Below are 15825 nucleotides of genomic sequence, written 5' to 3'. Positions count from 1 at the left end.
AGCCTCCCAGGATGCACTAGGGTCCCCCTCCTATACCCCGCCCCCGAGCCAAGGCACCTCAGTTAGTTACCAAGCCGTAGGCCGGAGGAGGAGAAGGAAGAGAGAGAAAAAAGATCTGGACACACACAAGAATCACATTCTCACCAGAGGGAGACGGAAAAAACGGTGACCAGAGCAAAGCCCATCTGCAGCACAGGTGCGACAGGGCGGGAGTCCTGTGGAACCCTATGGACTTCGTAGAAATAGAGATAACAAAGGTAAGTTCTTACCATATCTCATATTTTCTACTTCAGGGTCCATAGGGTATCCACAGGATACCTTGGGGATGTCCCAAAGCAGTATCCTTTAAGGGTGGGGACGCTCCTGTGCTGAAAGGAGAATCCGCCGCCCGAAGGAAGCATCCTGAAAGGCGAAGGTGTCAAACCTGTAATACCTCACGAAGGTATGGACAGAAGACCACGTAGCAGCCTTGCAGATCTGGACTGCAGAGGCACCACGTCGAGCTGCCCACGAAGGACCCACAGACCTAGTGGAATGAGCCTTCACTGAAGGAGGAACCGGCAGGCCTTCATGAAGATAAGCTTCAGAAATAGCCATACGGATCCAGGCTGCCAAAGTTTGCTTTGAAGCAGGCCAGCCCTTTTTACGGAAGCCATAGAGGACAAACAAGGCGTCCGACTTCCTAAAGGAAGAAGTGCGGTCAACATAAGTCCTTAAGGCCCGCACAACATCCAAAGTGGCCTCACCCACTGAAAGACCAGGTGAGTTAAAGGCCGGAACAACTATTTCCTCGTTAACATGAAACTGGGAGACAACTTTGGGAAGAAATTCAGGTCGAGTGCGGAGCACTGCCCTGTTCCCATGAAAAATCAAGAAAGGGGGTCTACAAGAGAGCCCCTAAATCAGAAACACGTCTGGCCGAAGCTATGGCCAGAAGGAAAACAGTCTTAGCTGTTAGCCATTTAAGATCCACTGAGCCCAGTGGTTCAAACGGCGGTCCCTGGAGAGCCCTCAGGACCACAGCCAAATCCCAAGGCGCCACAGGTGGAACAAAGGGCGGCTGAATGCGGAGAACACCTTGCATAAAGGTGCGCACATCCGGGATTGTAGCAATCCTACGGTGAAACCAGACAGACAGGGCCGAAACCTGTACCTTCAAAGAAGCAAGGCGAAGCCCATGATCTAGTCCCGCTTGTAGGAAGGCGAGTATCCGAGACAGACGAAATTCCCGCGGTGCATAACCTCTCGGTCGACACCACTGGAAGAATGTATGCCACACGCGATGGTATATCCTCGCGGAAGACGGCTTCCGAGCTCGTAGCATGGTACGCACCACAGAGCTGGAAAACCCCCTGGACCTCAGCATGGCTGTCTCAACAGCCACGCCGTCAAAGACAGCCGAGTCAGGTCCGGGTGAAGACAGGGACCCTGTGACAGAAGGTCCGGTCGTAGCGGCAACCGCAGAGGACTGTCCACGGACAGACCTTGAAGGTCTGAGAACCAGTGCCGTCTGGGCCACGCGGGAGCTATCAACAGGAGCGTCCCTCCTTCCTGTTTGAATTTCCGGATTACCCGTGGAAGAAGGGAAATCGGAGGAAACAGGTATGCGAACCGGAACGTCCACCGGACGGACAGAGCATCCACCAGAGACGCCCCTTCGTCTCTTGTGCGAGACCCGTACACCGGCAACTTGTTGTTGTGCCGGGACGCCATGAGGTCGATCTCTGGAAGACCCCATCTGTCCACCAGCAGTTGAAAAACGTCCGGGTGCAGGGACCATTCCCCCGGATGAACATCCTGGCGACTTAGAAAGTCCGCCTCCCAATTTAGCACTCCCGGGATGAAGACCGCTGATATGGCCGGAAGATTGCGCTCCGCCCATACCAGGATCCGAGAGACCTCCACGAGAGCCGCCCGACTTCGGGTTCCTCCTTGCCTGTTTATGTAGGCCACGGTGGTAGCATTGTCCGACTGGACCTGTACTGGACGACCCTGGAGAACCCGATGTGCCTGCCGGAGAGCATTGAAGACCGCACGGAGTTCCAAGATATTGATTGGAAGCTCCGCTTCTGTCGGCGTCCACCTGCCCTGGAACAAGTGTGGACCCGAAACTGCTCCCCAGCCCCGAAGACTGGTGTCCGTTGTCAACAGGACCCAATTTGGAACCCAGAACGGACGTCCCTTGCTGAGATGGGCCGTCTGTAACCACCAGGCAAGGGACAGGCGAACCTCCGGGGTAAGCACAATCGTTTGGGACTTCAGAGACTGAGGCAGCCCGTTCCACTTGGACAGCATCAGGTGCTGCAGAGTTCTGGAGTGAAACTGGGCACCATGTCGAACACCGACACCATGGAGCCCAGTAACCTCATCGCCGAGTGTAGAGACACCCGGCGGCTGTGCAGACAACTGCGCACCCTCGACTGTAAAGCAGAGATCTTTTCCCCCCGTCACGAAGATCCTTTGCTGTCCTGAGTCCAATAAGGCTCCGAGGTGCAGAATCCGCCGAGACAGGATTAGAGTGGACTTCTGCCAGTTGATTAACCAGCCGTGCCGTTGCAGTAGTGCAATGGTCAGGTCCAAGTGGCGTAGAAGGAGCTCGGGAGATCCTGCCACTAATAAAAAGGTCGTCCAAGTACGGCAACATACGGACTCCCTGCAGCCGCAGAGAAGCCGCCATGACCGCCATCACCTTGGTTAAAACACGTGGTGCTGTCGCCAGGCCAAAAGGTAACGCCCGAAACTGGAAGTGGTCGCTGCGGATTGCAAACCTGAGGAACTGTTGATGGCGCGAAAGAATAGGGACATGCAGGTAAGCGTCCTGTATGTCCAATGACACCATGTAGTCCCCAGGTTCCAGCGCCAGAATGATGGACCGTAGGGTCTTCATCCGAAACTTCGGCACCCGCAAAGTCTTGTTGAGAGCTTTGAGGTTTAGAATCGGACGATACGACCCATTGGGTTTCTGCACCAAAAAAAGATTTGAATAGAAACCCTGGCCCCTCTGGGAGAATGGAACAGGCACTATAACTCCAGCCTGGAGCATAGTGTGCAAGACCTTCCGCAGCTCCGTGGCCTTGTTCCGGTCTGATGGTAGACCCGTGGTGAAGAATCGAGCCGGGGGTCTGTGCCGGAAAGAGAGGGCGTACCCTTGGGAGACCACCTCGAGAACCCAAGTGTCTGTCGTGGTAACCGACCAACACCGGGCGAACTGCAGCAGGCGGCCTCCCACTTTGGGATCCCCCAAAGGGAGGCCCGGAGCGTCAGGCCGCAGGCTTGTCATCTGGCTTAGGGGCCGGACGTCTGGTACTCCATGCCTGCTTCCGGGGCTTGGCCGATTTCTTAGGACCAGCCTGTCGAGGAATAGACTGTGGTTTGGACCTGCCCTGGGCCCTATAAGACCGAAAGGACGATGGTCCAGAACCAGAAGGAGCAGCGGCCGACGGGAGACATGCCGATTTGGCTGCTGCCAGCGTGGCCACAATCTTGTCCAGATCCGGACCGAAGAGAACTTCTCCGGTAAATGGCAACGCCTCCAAACTCTTTTTGGAATCAGCGTCCGCCTTCCAGGATCGCAACCACAAGGTGCGACGAGCAGCCACCGCTGCTAAAGAAATTCGAGACACCAGGGTACTAATGTCTAAGGCCGCCTCGTTGATATAAGTGGCCAAATCACGGAGATTACCAATCAACTCCGCCTGATCGGCCGGACAGTCAGAATCAAAAGACGCCTCTAATGAATCCGCCCAGCGCTCCATCGCTCTGGCAACCCAGCAAATGGCCATAGCCGGCCGTGCTGCCCCCCCCGGAAGGGAATAAGCGGACTTCAGGCAGATCTCCACCTTGCGGTCCGTAGCATCCTTAAGGGAGGACATGGATGGCATCGGCAATGTGGCACTACGGACAAGACGGGTCACGTGAGAATCCACCTGTGGAGGGGATTCCCACTTTGCAAAATAATTATCCGCGAACGGATAAGCCACCGCCAGGCGCCTTTGCGGCTGGTAACGTTTGCCAGGCTGTTTCCACGCCTCCTATAAATGGTCCACTAACTGACCCGAAAGAGGAAAGACTTTAAAAAAGGCATACTTGGATTTAGCCGCTGGGGGAACTTCGTCCTCAATCACCAAGGCTGTGCGGACTGCCCGAATAAGTCCAGGAATATATACTTTGGACTTAGCGTCAGCGTCCTTAGTATGGAGAGGTTCCTGATCGTAAGGATCCAGAATCTCCCCATCATCAGACGTCCCTTCGTCATCCTCATAAGGAGCCGACAGAGACGCCACCGGCCGTTTATGTGGCCGCATCACAGACTCCCCTTGCAACACATCCGACAAGTGCTGTACAGAACTCATCAGGGAGTTAACCCACGCCGGCTCCTGAGAAACCGGGAGCGGGGAAATAGGGAGACTGTGGGGTACCACCAATTGTCATGGGAAACCCTGCATGGGTGACGACACCACTGACTGCTGGGACAAACCCATCTGCGTAAACGCGGGCTGCGGAGCTAACTGGCCCACTAAGGTCGTAAGCGCCTGAGCGAAACAAGCCCAGGGCGGCTCCTGTACCGGTGCTGTAACCGTAATAGGCCGCGTCATTGACAAACACTGCCGGCAGAGGCCCTCCGCGCTACCTGCCCCCTCCGCTAACGGTACTTTACACGTAGTACACTGTAGCCGGAGAGAAAAATCACTTTCAGACATGATGGCACCAAGTATGTGACCCCTCTCACCAATTATATATTAGATAGGCGAGAGACCACCCTGCAACACCGCACCACAAGGGCTTAGCAGAAAGGACAGGGACAGTAATAAAGCTGACAGTCAGAAGAAAAGTTACAGGCAGCAGCGCTAGCACAATCACATACAATGCAAAGAAAAATCAATTCCTGCACTAACAGCGCTGATCACTCAACTACGCAGACACAGGGCCTGGTAGGACACAGCGCAGCATACACAGACCTGACCACAGCGGAGGAGAGGTATGCGGAGGGACCCAGACCACGATGCTTCCGTCCAGTGCTTCCAGCAGCATTCACCATGCGTTCAGGAAAGATGGCCGCCGAGGAGCAGAGAGGAGGCTGGCCTGGGGGAGGAGCGCTGCTACAGGACCAGTCGGCAGTGTGCAGAGAGGGCTGTGTGCAGCGGGGGAGGTGCTGGCTGTGAGACAGGGAAGGCGCGCTCCCCTGGCATGCATTTAACCCCCGGGACGCCGCAGAGCTAATGCTCTGCTGCGGTCCGCTGTCCCAGGGGGGTAGTGGAAGCGCAGGTTCTTACCTGGCTCCACGCTGCAGCCAGTCCCCAGGGAGCCCCCTGCCTCGGAACTCTGGACCATGTAACAGCGGGGACCCACCGCGGGACCCCGCTGCTTACCTTGCTGTCCCCCTTGAATCCGGTCATGGTCCGGAATATCTGGGGTCACAAAAAGCTGTGACCCCAGATGCTCACCAGCATCCCCGGATCGGTACCGGCGTTCTGGTACCGGCGGGGGTGTAGGGAAGACAGCATGGATGTCAGGACTGACTGTCCATGCTGTACAACCAGATGTGCAGCCACAGCTGCATGAAGAAAAGCTTCAGGGGCTCTTCTAGCCCCCACTCCAACAGGTGCACCCGACTCCGGCCGGGCACCAAACGAAACTGAGGTGCCTTGGCTCGGGGGCGGGGTATAGGAGGGGGACCCTAGTGCATCCTGGGAGGCTGAAAGCTTAACTCTATGGTGCCCGATGACTGATGTCACACCTATACCCCAAGGTATCCTGTGGATACCCTATGGACCCTGAAGTAGAAATACGGAATATTCCGTTATCCAAAATACCCCTGGTCCCAAGCATTTTGGATATGGGAGACTCAACTTGTATCTATTTTAAGATGTGCAAAATACAGAATATTGGAGCCCGAAAGAGGTGAAGACAGAAATGTAATAATGTGTAATATCATAAATTATTTTTATGGCTCTAAAAGTAATTTGAATGCCTTACAAAGTGAATTTACAAATACATAATAGACATAACATAAAAAATTCAAAAGACATACAAAATAAACAATGAAGAGCATAGCAGGAATCAGGCCATATAAGTATTACTCACAAACAGTCCTCAAACTCACAATGGCAGTGCCAGTTGAACCATAAAGATCATTGCTGCTGTTTGGAAGTGGGGGAGAAGATGGTAAGGTTGAGAAAAGGGAGACCATATGAGGTTGGAGGCAGGGCCATAGCTAGGGGAGTGCGGCCAGTGCAGCCGCACAGAGCGCAGGGCTCTGTTGGCGGCACCAACGACATCCCACGGCCCCTGCTTCTGACTGCAGGGTGCCTGTAACGGCGCCCTGCAGCCAGCATCACTGCAGCAGTGCTGCCTGTAGCGTCCCGCGGACGCTACAGGCAAGCACCCTGCCATAATTACAGCTGCCCGGCGCATCTTGAATATGCTCCGGGCACTGCTTGAGCTTCAATTGCCGGCGGCCCCGTCCCCTTGTGCGCGATGTCATGACATAACACGCAAAAGGGGCGGGGCTGGCACAGGGCGCTCAGAGCGCTAGCTACGGCTCTGGTTGGAGGATCCTTGTTTACACTCTATAGTGTAGGGGCAGACACTCATGGGTTTGTAGTCAGTGTGAAAGTAACACAGAAGCTTGAGTTAGGATGAAAGCATCCTTTTTCATAGTGACCTAAGGCAGCATAAAATAGATATGCAACCTGTTGACAGGTTCAACCAGTTTAAGCATTACTACAGTTAACAATTATAGACTCCACCAATCAATAAGCTTGTACAATTCACTGTTTAAAGCCACCTACACCACATGCATAAAAACACTTTAAACAAGCATGTCAAACATTAATGCGTCAGCTGTGCTGCAGCACCAACCTGATATGTCTATAAACAATGTCGTTCACAGACATATCGGGCGTACACACCTGTCGATGCACACGCTCTATCAATGAGTGATATATCGCGAGTTTATCGACAGGTGATCCGATTTATCTGAAAGATATATCGTGCATATCCACATATGTATACACAACCCACGTACCGCCCATAGAGTTGCTGCAGGGACCACCAACACGGACATCTCAACTGGGCAGGCAGCTGTGAAGTCAGCCCACACATAACGAGCGAGTGATTGGTAAGTATGTATAGCTTACCAATCAGCCGCTCTTACGTCATCTATCTGTGTACCCAAACTTCAAAACCGATAACCTGTAAATCTGTGCCAACAGTAGAATAAGATGAGCACCAATCTAGCTAGTGAGACTGACACATAAGTGAAGGTAGAAAGTTATTAATTTATCACACAAAATAAATAAAAATGTAAAATGCCAAACACATGCCAAAAGTAGAGTGCATAAACATTTCTAGGGAGCTGTAATACTAATACACACACACACACACACACTTCTCCCCAGGCTTTATTTGTCGGGCGGTCCCCCCGGCAAAAATCCCCCACTGCCCGGCAGTTGAGCTGCACTGAGAACTAGCGGCGGTGCAGCCGGTGCATTGCACAGGGGCCCGCACCCGCCGCTAGTGTCCACAAGGCCCCACAAGTGTAGGGCAGACCGCAGTGAGTAGCGGTCTGCCCTACACAGAAACAAACACACAGCCGCCAGCGGCAGCTGTGTGTTTGTCATAGCAGCGCAGCCAGCCAGAGAGTCATACAGACTCTGATTGGCTGCTGCGACCACAGAGGGAGCCGGCTGGAGCTCACTCATGAGCTCCCATTCCGGCTCCCCCCCGCAGCGGTTGATAGGAGAGAAGTCATGACGTCTCTCCCATAGTGCAGAGCGGGCCGGGAGCAGCGGTCGTTGGCTGGAGCGGGGATCTGGTAAGTTGTCTATTTTTTTTTTCTTTTGTGAGTTTGCGTTACTGCATAAAGGGGGCTGCTACTGGGGGCACTGTATAAAGGGGGCTGCTACTGGGGGCACTGTATAAAGGGGGCTGCTACTGGGGGCACTGTATAAAGGGGGCTGCTACTGGGGACACTGCATAGGGGGGCTGCTACTGGGGACACTGCATAAGTGGCCAGTCTGGGGGCACTGCATAAGGCACACTATTTAAGCCTGGGGGTACTGCATAAGGGGCCAGTCTGGGGGCACTATTTAAGCCTGGGGGCACTACATAAGGGACCAGTCTGGGGGCACTACTTCAGCCTGGTGGCAGTGCAAAAGGGCAAAGCTAAACTACAGGGGGCACTGTATAAAGGGCACAAATACAGGGGGCACTGCAGAATGGGCAATTTTGACTGAGAGCCAGTGGGGGAGCAGCCTGAGACCTGTCGGGCTGGATTGGTAAGGGAGATACCCCTTTTCCCGGCTCATATAATTGCAAAGGCCCCCCACCAGGCTGGAAAAAAATTCTGGGGAGAACACTGTATATACGAAAAACAGTTTGCTCTAGTGATTTTTTTCCTCTGGTGTATATTTTCTATCAACTAAGTATTTAAGACTTGGACGCCAGAAAAGATATAAAATAAGTTTTGGTATAGAGACAGTTCACGTACTTGAATGTATGTAAATGTCCCATGCGTCGCACAGGGAATCACTATAGTATATACAGACGTACATCTATACTCTGAGCGCTACACATAATGCGAGAGCTCTGTGTGAGTCGGTAGCATCCAGCGTGTTTTCGTGCAAACTGTTTACCTTCAAAAGCATCGTATTTAGCACAAGCAGTTTCTGCTGATTAAAATGATATGCAGCATGCCTATGTTCTCTGTGCATCTACAGTTGTATCTGCATACAAAATGCTATGTTACAGCCGCTGACACTGTAACGTAGCATTCCGCAAACAGATACACCCGCAGTCGCTCACAGAATATAGGCATGCTGCAAATCATTTTAATCAGAAGCTGCTTGTGCCAACTATTCGCATTGTTGTGCGAATAAGATGCATTGTAGGTAAAAATTTGCACGAAAATACGCTCAGGGCAACAGAGTCACGCCACCGCATGGCATGAAGGACTGTTTAGCGCTTAAGGAAGCTAGATGTATGAGGACACATCTGTGTATAAAATATTATAATATATATATCACACACACATATATACACACACACACACACACACTAGTGCAGCGCCGTACATTCAAGGCTTTGTATGTATTTTTCTATTATGTTTGGAATGACAATATTAAATAATTGTTATTCAAAGGATGATTCTAATGTAAACTAGTTTTACAGAAGACAGCTTGAGCTAATGTAAGGTCTAGAACGAGATCTGTCGAGCCTTGAGCTAGAATAATTGCCTACTTTTTGCTACGACTACGTTTTTATGGCTAAATTTGCATTAACAGAGTTCATTTATTTTTTAGGGATTATTGATGCAAACTGATTGTAAGGATACTACCTCTATATCAACCTACATACCTCTAGTAGACTGTACATTATCCTATTCGGAAAAACAGGTCTTCTTCATAGCTAGTACTCAGTCTAAAGGCCCCCACACACAGAGTGATATAGCGGTAGATCCGACAGATTTGAACTATATAGCAGCTAAATCGATCTGTGTGGGGGCATGATATTGTCTGCTGTGCGCTCCCGTGGGGTCGTCCGGCACTCCTCCAGATCTTTCTCCATATCTGGAGAAGCGATGAACGATCCCATGCTGTTCAATGCAGGGGGCGGAGGGGGGAGCGGCATATCGGGCACCGGATAGTTGTGGGTGTTGGGAACCTCCCGATATGTCGGCCGTCGGATCCTTGATCGCATCGCTGGCTACATACCATGTGTACCCAGCTTATAGCTTGGTACGCACTATGCGATCCATTGCAAGATATATTGTTCCGATGTGGATCGGAACGATATATCACGCAGATCGCATGTGTATGCCCAATTGCGTATGCCGTTCATCACATCGCCCCATCTGCTATACAACACATAAGATGGGACGATGAGAGGAACGACGCCATTCTGCTAAATGCAGCATGGAAGTACACATTTCTGCAATGTGTATGGACGGCGCGATGTATCATGCCATCACTGGGTACACACATTATGTAGTGTGTACCCAGCATAAGAATGCCCATTCAGTTGCATCATATATACATCATTAATAAGTTGGATTCAGAGACGGCCACGTCCTTTAACTTCTCTCTTACCTATGCTTCATTACCAGGAAATCTGGCAGACCAAGAGCAAATGCTCCTTTCGTTTTTTTTTTTGTTTGTTTATTTTTATTAAAATGGTTCTGACTACGACACAAATAACTTTTTTTGCGATCCAAATAACAGATACTGTTATACAGTGTACAATTACATGGTCCTAAGTAAGAATTACCATTTTATTGCTTTTACATTATGCAACATATTTCCCTGTTATTACAAATGAATCACTCAATATCTATTAGCGTAATGACAAAGAGTTAAATATTCCTTACCACTCAAACAACGCATTAAACTCAACTAAAGTATAGGAGGTATATTTACTAAAGTGGAGAGTTTTTAGAAGTGAGTTTTAAAAGTGATGTTGCCAATAGCAACCAATCAGATTCTAGCCATTATCTTCTAGAACAGTGATTCCCAACCACGGTCCTCAAGGCACACTAACAGTCCTTTAGTGATATCCATGCTTAAGCACAGATGGTTAAATCAAAATAGCTGAGGTACTAATTAAGTCACCTGTACCCAGCTATGGCTAACCTTAAAACCAGGACTGTTAGTGTGCCTTGAGGACCGTGCTTGGGAACCCCCTGTTCTAGAAGGTGCTAGTTAAATAGTAAGTAGAATCTGATTGGTTGCAATGGGCAACATCACTTAAAAACTCACTTCTAAAAACTCTCACTTTAGTAAATTTACCCCTAGGTCTCAAACTAAGCATGTCCCCTTATCTTACAATTGCCAGGGAAATGGCTTCATTATAGTAGCTGGACAGCCACTATATACTGGACAGAACATCTGTATTTACCTTACAACTACATCTGACAAGAGTTGGAGTTGTTTCCTGCACCACAGTATAACAGTACAGAAAATAAAGGCAATTTAATTGGCAATGAAGAGTTAAGGATATAGATATACAGGGAAGTATTCTTCATTTGATTGTGAATTGTAAGACACACGTGTTTATTGAGTGATCTTAAACCTGACTGGAAATTACGCTATAAAAGATTTATTAGCAAGAGTAAAGTCTAAAGACACAATTAGTGGCAGATTAGATATAATAGATCCCAGAATGCCAAACTAGTCATCAAGTGGCTACAGTGTCATGAAAGACTAGCGTACAAATACATTCATAAGACTTATGCAGAACATGCTGACCTACATTACAGATCCAAAAGCTGTGCCAATGCCTCTGTGAGAGCAATAACTTCCTCAATACTCAACACTCACAAGATCAGCTGAGAACTTCCCATACTATATAATGTAATTTATAAAAGGTGGTTAGGATGTCCACTTGGGGCATACAATCCAATTGAACACTATAAAAAATAAAAATAAATAAATAAAAAAAAACACACTTACATACCATACAAGTTACCAACATTCTTGCCAGCATTATCACAACCATTAACATACAGTAGAGCTTCACATTAACGCAATCGCTGTTCAGATATCCCACACATGACCTCATTTTAGCAATTCAGTGCCAGGGCAAAATAATGTAATATCCACAAACATGCTCAGTATTTGAGAGATGGCTATTATTGATATAGTCATGATCACTAGGAGCTGTTAATACAGTTACAAATCAGGCATGTGTGCCCTTACTATGTCCTAACCACATGTAATCTCTTATAGCTACAATGCAGGGCAGGCTCTGATAGAATAGAACACAGTGACAGGATGCATATGCCCAACACCATCACCGGATACAGCAAGGGTACAGGGCAGCAGCTGAGATGATGTCTGCATGCCACATGTATGTATCTGTGTCATCAAACCCATGTCCTGGCTGCAACGACTATACCAGGGCCATAGGATGTGTGATGTCACTCCGTGCCCCCTAAGGTGAGATGCCCCCTATTCCCCGTCATTACCAGTTGCTCCTCCCCCTCTACAGCTGGCGCAGACCTACCTCTGGGCTGGCGGTGCCGGGCAGCCGCTTCCTGTGTTGGGTTCACATCCCTCCTTCACCTCAATGTACCAGTGATATGAGGGGAGCAGAGTGGGCGACAGGCTGCCATCCACCGCCGCACACGGTCGTCCGTCCGGTATCACTCTTTCCTCACGTGACTCTGTTGCACCCCCTCAGTGGCTCAGTCAGGACACCGGGGGCACCGGCCAGTGCTCCGCTCCCTGTGCGCGGGCACGTGTGTATGTGTGACGTTAGAGATGAGAGCACGCATGCGCGCTCCGGGACAGCACAGTGTGTGATGCAGCAGGGAGCACAGGCACGTGACACATTGGCCTCACCTCATGATCATTGTCCCTCCTCTTAATGCTACTATAGTGCTTCTGTTCTGCCTCAGTCACTAGTACAGTGACGTCAGTGTCAATGACTGTCTATGGATTGCTGGCTGCAGGGGAGTTACTTAGTACCGGCACACACAGGGAGGGAGACAGGGCGGGTGGCTCAATCATTGACTCACCCCCGGGCAGTGTCTCGCGTGCACTGGTTTAAATGTGACCTGATTTAGTGGTGTGGTGTCTGCAGGCCATATGAAGCCACCGGGATTCACAAAGCCACTCACATTTATTGCTTGGGATTAAAAGTTTTTATTTTAAAAAATTACTGTAAAGCATTTTTAATTTTTTAACCCAACCATAAAATTCCGGGAATTCAATTAGGTGCAAGTTTGCAAAAGGCGTTATGCTTGTTGAACACTGTGCCTTCATACTTGCAACCAAAATAAGCACAATCCAATTAGAAATACCAATTCTACTACTCACAGCAAGAGCGTGCAAATGTTGCACAAAAAGCGAACAGGGAAAATAGCATAAAAAAGTTATCATATAGGAGATTGTAAGTTGACATAAGGAAAGTTCTGTACGCTTTTAAAAGGTGTCAAATGTCCAATTTGCATTTTTTTTTTCAAAAAAAGTAAAACAATGTAAAAAACTGGAAATTAGAAAAACAATGTAAAAAAAAATGGAATTTTGTTTAATTACAGAAGAATAAAACTGAAAATACAAGAAAAAGTAGAAAAAAAAGATGCTTTTGGGGTCATTTTAGGTGACCTTAAAAAAATGAAATAAGTACTTTCATTAAATTTAGGGTCCAACATTTAGCTAAAAAGCTTATTTTGGGGTAATTTGAGGCCTTTTATTTTTTTTCACACCAAAAATTACATGTAATTATTCGCCCATTTAAGCGTCTAAATGTCTAATTAGTCATTTTTGGGAGAGGAGTCCAAGGGGTTCTAAAGCAAGTCCTGAAATTTTTGCCTTCAAATAAATAAAAAAATAAAAGGCAAATTTACTATGAAAAAGAAAAATTGAATTGCAAATGTAAGTCGCAATGCAAATTTTTAGTGAATTCGCCTCACGGGATCAAACTCGCACCTAATTGAATTTCCCCCACAAGGGGAGAATTTAATTAACTGCCGGATAGGCCCGCAGCTGCTGGATCGAGCACTGCGGGAAATAGCTAATTGATTAGCCTTTTTTCTGTGGTAAACATTGGTGAACGCATGTTAACCCGTTAATTCCGCGTAAAATGTAAAATCAGTGGGTTTGCCTGCTCGTTATACCCGCTAATTGAATCAGCCGGCACGGGTAATTAGCCACATTCTCCCCCTAACAGACAGATTCTGAGTTGAGACAAAAGCCAAGCGAGCAAGTAATACTGCTTTTCCATCTGACTGCCGGGTCGCATCAGGGATTATGTTCATGCGCCCATCCTTGGTGCGACCCGGCTGAGACCCCTTACAGACAGGCGGCCCGACTTGGCACTAATCCCATGTCAATGACGTCATCTGCATCACGTAATGAGCCGGTGCTTGGAGATGATCTCAACTCCAAGCGCCGGCTCTTGCTATGTAGTGAACGGGACCTGGGTCACATCTACCCGGGTTACCGTTCACACTGCATCAGGAGTAGTGTTGCCATCAACCCTTCTCATAACATGGGTTGAAATGCAGGGTCGCTCAACCCAGTTTATTTCAACCTGCACCTTTCACACTATACCGTAACCTGGGTTGCTGCGCGTTTATGTGCAATAACCCGGGTTATTGCTGCTAGTGTAAAAGGGGTGTAACGTTGTATCTGGAACAAACAATGGCATGTGGATGTTTTTGGTTAGTACTTTGTTGAACCACCTTTTAACCTTAATACCGCTTAAATTCTTCTAGCCAAGTATTCCCATACTATAGCTGGCCATACACGGGACGATTTTTAACGCGATTTTGGCAATTTCTACAGGTTGGACAGACCAATCGTTTCAAAATAGTTGTATTTTGAGTCTTCTGCGTCCCCGACGTCGTCTAGTTGGATCGCAGATCAGATGGTTTTGCAGAGAGATCTCAACTGATCGTGTACAATGTGATACACTTCTATGCATGTTATGATCTAAATGATCAATCGTACACCATTTGGCCACATCTTATGAAGCATTTCAAGGGAAGAATTTCAAGGGAAATCGTACAACTGATCTTACCAACTTTGAATCTCACCGTGTCTGTCGATTTGTTTCTTGGGGATTATTAGCCCAAATGTGATTAACTGCATCTCCATAATGTTTCCTCCACTAGAGTTGTGATGATGCAAGTTGGATCCATACTTTCATGCTGTTGACTCCATATCCTCACCCTACTAATTGATAAATTGCTAATTCTGCCCTAAAAAAAATATTGGGAAATGAAGCAATAAAATATCAGGCTATGGGAGTGGATTTTCAAAATATGTGCTGGTTGCTTTAAAATTAATAACAGTAGTCAAAGAACAATCTTGACTAAATAGCAATGAAGTTAATTGCATTTAGCAGGCAGTAGGTACATGTTTCACACATTATTTATACTAGACGAGCTAAAACTTGTCTTGACCATTCTTGTTATCCTTTGTGGACCCTGGAAACAAAGAATTCAGTGCTAGTTATTATTATTATTATTATCATTTATATGGCACCACAAGTGTTCCACAGCGCCTTACAAAGTACATAAACAAATAAGTGACCAGTGGCTTACAGTACAATACAATACAGGACAAGGACATGGATAATATACATTGCTATATTGGCTACCATAACGCCCACATAAGCAACAGAGCATAAGCAACCAAGTGTTAGGTGCCCTAGTGGGGCGTAAAAAGTAGATGAAAGTAAAGTAAGGAGAAGCACAAGAGAGTAGAGGGCCCTGCTCATCAGAGCTTACATTCTAAAGGGGAGGGGCAGACAAACAGGTATGGCACAGATGGGATAGATAGGGAGGAAGGAGCATGTAGCAGCAAGTTAGGATGACAGCTGGAAGTCTTTGATGAAGAAGTGGGTCTTGAGAGCCCATTTGAAGGATTGTAGAGAGGTGGAGAGTCTGATGGGGAGAGGGTGAGAGTTCCAAAGGTGAGGAGCAGCATGGGCAAAATCTTGGAGGCGGGAGTGGGAGGTAGTAATCATTTTGCATTAGAGGCAGCGTACATTTGTTGGACGAAGAGGGCGGGCAGGAGAGTGAAGGGAGATGAGGTCAGAGATGTGAATGGCAGGGATATGGTTGAGGGCTTTGTAAGCAAGTGTGAGTACCTTGAATTGGGTTCTGCAGCGGAAGGGGAGCCAGTTGTGGGCTTGTAGAAGAGGGGAGGCAGATGTAGAGCATTTGGAGAGAAAGATGAGCCAAGCAGCAGCATTGAGGACAGACTGGAGAAGAGAGATGGGAGTTGGGGAGGCCAGATAGGAGGAGGTTACAGTAGTCCAATCTGGAGATGACCAGTGAGTGTATGAGGGTTCTAGTACATTCTGGGTGAGAAAGGGTCT

General features: G+C 48.3%; 1 protein-coding gene across 2 annotated transcripts in view; it reads right to left on the bottom strand.

Annotated features, from left to right (window-relative positions):
• The window catches only part of CCSER2 (coiled-coil serine rich protein 2), a 172117-nt gene extending 159796 nt beyond the window's left edge, over positions 1 to 12321 (bottom strand). Inside the window, exon 1 of one of the 2 annotated variants that reach the window (XM_088472236.1) lies at positions 12001 to 12321. The gene's annotated coding sequence lies outside the window, so the exon portion shown is untranslated. Of the gene's footprint in view, positions 1 to 11243; positions 11310 to 12000 lie in introns of those variants that run through there. The other variant, XM_088472237.1, reaches the window with a different exon arrangement.
• Positions 12322 to 15825: the final 3504 nt, after the last annotated feature.

This window comes from Taudactylus pleione, unplaced genomic scaffold, assembly GCF_031769625.1.
Source record: "Taudactylus pleione unplaced genomic scaffold, aTauple2 ptg000121l, whole genome shotgun sequence".
NCBI lineage: Eukaryota > Metazoa > Chordata > Amphibia > Anura > Myobatrachidae > Taudactylus > Taudactylus pleione.
Note: the sequence above shows the minus strand (reverse complement) of the source record. Positions and strands in the feature narration are given on the sequence as shown.